Below are 6,825 nucleotides of genomic sequence, written 5' to 3' on the forward strand. Positions count from 1 at the left end.
GTGCTTGTGGTGTTCGGCCAATCACAATGCACTGGGTCAGCTGGCCAATCAGAGCAGACTGCGCTTGTCGGAAGGAGGGACTTTGTAGAAAACGAAGCGTTTGAGAGAGGCGGGGCATAGAGGACCTACAATAATGTACAGTATTTGAAAAATAATGTGTTTTTTGAACATTAAAGCATGTCAACATATTCTGTTACACCAAATACACAAAATAATGATCTTTTAAAAAAAGCATCATATGACCCCTTTAAACGCGGCTCTCTGTGTGCGCTTTGAATGTGCGCGCAGCTCCGAATGCACGTGAATGGTTTAAAACACTTGAATATTTAAATCAGCAAGATTTATAAACACGTGCAAACGATCAACTATGATCCGTTTTACCCCTACAAGCTAGTGAACAATGCAAATCAAGGAAGAAATTTTATATCACTGTTCAAGATAGCCCGCATGAGTAAGTATTTTTTATTAACCTACTTGTATTAGTTTTCACATAACTTGTACACATTTTACTAGTTAGACTTTCTCCAAACTATAATTCCTGACTAAATGTATAATCAAGTGAAACATTATGAAGTTTCATTCACAGCATCTAAATGTCACGATGCCAGGATGTTTTTTTTATGTTCTATAACAGACAGAAATATGATATAAAAGTAATATGAGTTATAATGTCACTAGCCTAATGTCAGTAAGAATGATTAGTCAAAACTTTACTGTGATAGGATATTCTCTGTTCATGAATATAGCCATACATGTTTATAATTATAGTTTTTGGATTGTATAGGCCTACATGCAAAGCATTCTTGTGTTTATGAATGTAACTAAGCTTCTGTTCATGAAGATCTGTTCTGGTGTAAATATTTTGAATGTGTGTCTTATGGAGTAATGACGCTGAAATGTTTGAAACTGTTTTCATTTTGGTTTAGGACTGTGGCTGCATCACCGGCATCTTGCACAAGAAAGGCACACGCACGTCGTTCAGTTTTGAGTTTGCTGGAAAATCACACTGAGTAAGTGCACAGTATAGTAATTGTATTATTCCCAGAATATGTGGTAATATTATTTGTGGTTGATAGTGTTAAAATGTTAGAATTGGCATTGTTTTCTCATGAAGTATGCATACTATACTAAGGTACTGTGGGGAGTACACCACTCTTGCCTTCACCTGCATCTCTCAAAGGAAGGGGGCACTCGTTCAGTTTTCAACTCCGTTTCAGAAGTGTGCATTCACTATTTTACAGATGTTACTTTCATTTGATTTAGTTACTTTGTGGTAAAATATGTTTGCTATGTGGTAATTGTGTTCTTTGTTTAGATAAATTAGTACTGGTATCAGTGAACATCATAATAATGTTAATAATGTAGTTTGTGTAAACAGCATGCTTGCTTTTTTATTTCAGATGTGAGAATAACAGTGCAAAAGAACCTGTTGCAAAGAGAGCCAAAGCAAATAAGCAGCCCACTTGGTCATGGAAACCAGAGACTGACGTTGACATGTTCCACAGGCTCTGAGATTTCTGCCCCGCACAAGAGCCTGGACCACAGCTAAGACCATGTGATGCACACATTCCCAAAATGATGTGCTAGTTATATATATTCTAAATAAACTACAAACAAAAAAATAGATACATTTCTTTTTCCTCATTATTTCTTGTAGCAATTCCCTCTCAGTCACACACCTGACAGCTCATTATGCAGCTCATTATGCAGGCCTTTGTCTTCTCAGGTGTGAATCACTCATTATACATGACCATTCACGCCCCCTCGCATATTCCTTTTCTACACAAAAAGTGTCTTAGAAAATTTAAATCAATATATTGTTTTCTGTGAGTGAGTAAACAAGATGATTTTCACATCATTCTGATGCAAAAACTCTAGACTTCAAGATCTGTTCTCAATAGTCCTGTGAACAAATATTCTGTATGTGTTTTATGGCCTTATTTCAGTGACTTTAAAATTTTAGGTTTTCACTAAGCACGCATAAACGTTGTTTTCTCAAAAACACAATCACATACATACATGCTGCTCACATTATGATTATGGTGCTACTAAACTTAGTCATTAAAATGTTTATTAGCAACTGAAAAAAGCACAAATGTCAGGACATGTCAAAACTTCTCCAGGGCCCAAAACACCCTCAGACCCCAGAGGGTTAAGTTGGGGTAGAATTAAATGAATGCCAAAACTCTGAATTTTGTTCGCGTACCCCCCTCCGTCATCTCACGTACCACTGGTTTAGAGATTAAAACTTTTATTTTGAAACCCGTTCTGTCGTTTAGAGATTAAAACTTTTATTTTGAAAACCGTTGTCGTTTAGAGATTAAAACATTTATTTTGAAAACCGTTCTGTCATTTAGAGATTAAAACATTTATTTTGAAAACCGTTCTGTCATTTAGAGATTAAAACATTTATTTTGAAAACCGTTCTGTCATTTAGAGATTAAAACATTTATTTTGAAAACCGTTCTGTCATTTAGAGATTAAAACATTTATTTTGAAAACCGTTCTGTCATTTAGAGATTAAAACATTTATTTTGAAAACCGTTCTGTCATTTAGAGATTAAAACATTTATTTTGAAAACCGTTCTGTCATTTAGAGATTAAAACATTTATTTTGAAAACCGTTCTGTCATTTAGAGATTAAAACATTTATTTTGAAAACCGTTCTGTCATTTAGAGATTAAAACATTTATTTTGAAAACCGTTCTGTCATTTAGAGATTAAAACATTTATTTTGAAAACCGTTCTGTCATTTAGAGATTAAAACATTTATTTTGAAAACCGTTCTGTCATTTAGAGATTAAAACATTTATTTTGAAAACCGTTCTGTCATTTAGAGATTAAAACATTTATTTTGAAAACCGTTCTGTCATTTAGAGATTAAAACATTTATTTTGAAAACCGTTCTGTCATTTAGAGATTAAAACATTTATTTTGAAAACCGTTCTGTCATTTAGAGATTAAAACATTTATTTTGAAAACCGTTCTGTCATTTAGAGATTAAAACATTTATTTTGAAAACCGTTCTGTCATTTAGAGATTAAAACATTTATTTTGAAAACCGTTCTGTCATTTAGAGATTAAAACATTTATTTTGAAAACCGTTCTGTCATTTAGAGATTAAAACATTTATTTTGAAAACCGTTCTGTCATTTAGAGATTAAAACATTTATTTTGAAAACCGTTCTGTCATTTAGAGATTAAAACATTTATTTTGAAAACCGTTCTGTCATTTAGAGATTAAAACATTTATTTTGAAAACCGTTCTGTCATTTAGAGATTAAAACATTTATTTTGAAAACCGTTCTGTCATTTAGAGATTAAAACATTTATTTTGAAAACCGTTCTGTCATTTAGAGATTAAAACATTTATTTTGAAAACCGTTCTGTCATTTAGAGATTAAAACATTTATTTTGAAAACCGTTCTGTCATTTAGAGATTAAAACATTTATTTTGAAAACCGTTCTGTCATTTAGAGATTAAAACATTTATTTTGAAAACCGTTCTGTCATTTAGAGATTAAAACATTTATTTTGAAAACCGTTCTGTCATTTAGAGATTAAAACATTTATTTTGAAAACCGTTCTGTCATTTAGAGATTAAAACATTTATTTTGAAAACCGTTCTGTCATTTAGAGATTAAAACATTTATTTTGAAAACCGTTCTGTCATTTAGAGATTAAAACATTTATTTTGAAAACCGTTCTGTCATTTAGAGATTAAAACATTTATTTTGAAAACCGTTCTGTCATTTAGAGATTAAAACATTTATTTTGAAAACCGTTCTGTCATTTAGAGATTAAAACATTTATTTTGAAAACCGTTCTGTCATTTAGAGATTAAAACATTTATTTTGAAAACCGTTCTGTCATTTAGAGATTAAAACATTTATTTTGAAAACCGTTCTGTCATTTAGAGATTAAAACATTTATTTTGAAAACCGTTCTGTCATTTAGAGATTAAAACATTTATTTTGAAAACCGTTCTGTCATTTAGAGATTAAAACATTTATTTTGAAAACCGTTCTGTCATTTAGAGATTAAAACATTTATTTTGAAAACCGTTCTGTCATTTAGAGATTAAAACATTTATTTTGAAAACCGTTCTGTCATTTAGAGATTAAAACATTTATTTTGAAAACCGTTCTGTCATTTAGAGATTAAAACATTTATTTTGAAAACCGTTCTGTCATTTAGAGATTAAAACATTTATTTTGAAAACCGTTCTGTCATTTAGAGATTAAAACATTTATTTTGAAAACCGTTCTGTCATTTAGAGATTAAAACATTTATTTTGAAAACCGTTCTGTCATTTAGAGATTAAAACATTTATTTTGAAAACCGTTCTGTCATTTAGAGATTAAAACATTTATTTTGAAAACCGTTCTGTCATTTAGAGATTAAAACATTTATTTTGAAAACCGTTCTGTCATTTAGAGATTAAAACATTTATTTTGAAAACCGTTCTGTCATTTAGAGATTAAAACATTTATTTTGAAAACCGTTCTGTCATTTAGAGATTAAAACATTTATTTTGAAAACCGTTCTGTCATTTAGAGATTAAAACATTTATTTTGAAAACCGTTCTGTCATTTAGAGATTAAAACATTTATTTTGAAAACCGTTCTGTCATTTAGAGATTAAAACATTTATTTTGAAAACCGTTCTGTCATTTAGAGATTAAAACATTTATTTTGAAAACCGTTCTGTCATTTAGAGATTAAAACATTTATTTTGAAAACCGTTCTGTCATTTAGAGATTAAAACATTTATTTTGAAAACCGTTCTGTCATTTAGAGATTAAAACATTTATTTTGAAAACCGTTCTGTCATTTAGAGATTAAAACATTTATTTTGAAAACCGTTCTGTCATTTAGAGATTAAAACATTTATTTTGAAAACCGTTCTGTCATTTAGAGATTAAAACATTTATTTTGAAAACCGTTCTGTCATTTAGAGATTAAAACATTTATTTTGAAAACCGTTCTGTCATTTAGAGATTAAAACATTTATTTTGAAAACCGTTCTGTCATTTAGAGATTAAAACATTTATTTTGAAAACCGTTCTGTCATTTAGAGATTAAAACATTTATTTTGAAAACCGTTCTGTCATTTAGAGATTAAAACATTTATTTTGAAAACCGTTCTGTCATTTAGAGATTAAAACATTTATTTTGAAAACCGTTCTGTCATTTAGAGATTAAAACATTTATTTTGAAAACCGTTCTGTCATTTAGAGATTAAAACATTTATTTTGAAAACCGTTCTGTCATTTAGAGATTAAAACATTTATTTTGAAAACCGTTCTGTCATTTAGAGATTAAAACATTTATTTTGAAAACCGTTCTGTCATTTAGAGATTAAAACATTTATTTTGAAAACCGTTCTGTCATTTAGAGATTAAAACATTTATTTTGAAAACCGTTCTGTCATTTAGAGATTAAAACATTTATTTTGAAAACCGTTCTGTCATTTAGAGATTAAAACATTTATTTTGAAAACCGTTCTGTCATTTAGAGATTAAAACATTTATTTTGAAAACCGTTCTGTCATTTAGAGATTAAAACATTTATTTTGAAAACCGTTCTGTCATTTAGAGATTAAAACATTTATTTTGAAAACCGTTCTGTCATTTAGAGATTAAAACATTTATTTTGAAAACCGTTCTGTCATTTAGAGATTAAAACATTTATTTTGAAAACCGTTCTGTCATTTAGAGATTAAAACATTTATTTTGAAAACCGTTCTGTCATTTAGAGATTAAAACATTTATTTTGAAAACCGTTCTGTCATTTAGAGATTAAAACATTTATTTTGAAAACCGTTCTGTCATTTAGAGATTAAAACATTTATTTTGAAAACCGTTCTGTCATTTAGAGATTAAAACATTTATTTTGAAAACCGTTGTCGTTTAGAGATTAAAAGTTTTATTTTGAAAACCGTTCTGTCGTTTAGATATTAAAACTTTTATTTTGAAAACCGTTGTCGTTTAGAGATTAAAACATTTATTTTGAAAACCGTTCTGTCATTTAGAGATTAAAACTTTTATTTTGAAACCCGTTCTGTCGTTTAGAGATTAAAACTTTTATTTTGAAACCCGTTCTGTCGTTTAGAGATTAAAACATTTATTTTGAAAACCGTTCTGTCATTTAGAGATTAAAACTTTTATTTTGAAACCCGTTCTGTCGTTTAGAGATTAAAACTGTTATTTTGAAACCCGTTCTGTCGTTTAGAGATTAAAACTTTTATTTTGAAAAGGCTGCAGATGTGGGGCGGTTTGCCACTGTTGGGCGTGGCCTGTCTTTGACGTTTTCGTTGCACTGGTTGCAGTAGCAAAACAAACCCAATGTTATACGCAGCACTGTGTTCTGAGCTGCGTTTTCATTAGCAATTCACAGAGGTAAATACATTAATATTTATTTGAACGTCAGACGGTTATCATTTATTATGCCAGGTCTTATCTAACGAATGGGACACTACTAACGTTACGAGTTTTTCTCTTGACATGTTGAGTTTTTATGTTGACGGGTAACGTTATATACAATTTTCTGTTTTCGTGAGTGTGTGGTTATAATGTTGTTTCGAATCCTCGCAGGGTGTAAACGGTCAGGTTTGTGAAACTCTTTGAACGGTAGCAAGGAGGAAGTGGGGTTTGTTGGCGAGGAAAAGAAAGTAAACTGCTCCACAGTGCTCTTCTGGATCAGCGGGGTGGGTCAGCAGAGCCCACGTGTTAACAGCACATGTGACTGTCGTTTGCTTTAATACAGTGTTTCTCAACCAGGGGTCCGTGGACCCCCTAGTGGTCCTTGACGTAAGGCCAGGGGG

Source organism: Sinocyclocheilus grahami, unplaced genomic scaffold (assembly GCF_001515645.1).
Source record: "Sinocyclocheilus grahami isolate Dianchi unplaced genomic scaffold, SAMN03320097.WGS_v1.1 scaffold467.1, whole genome shotgun sequence".
Taxonomy (NCBI): domain Eukaryota; kingdom Metazoa; phylum Chordata; class Actinopteri; order Cypriniformes; family Cyprinidae; genus Sinocyclocheilus; species Sinocyclocheilus grahami.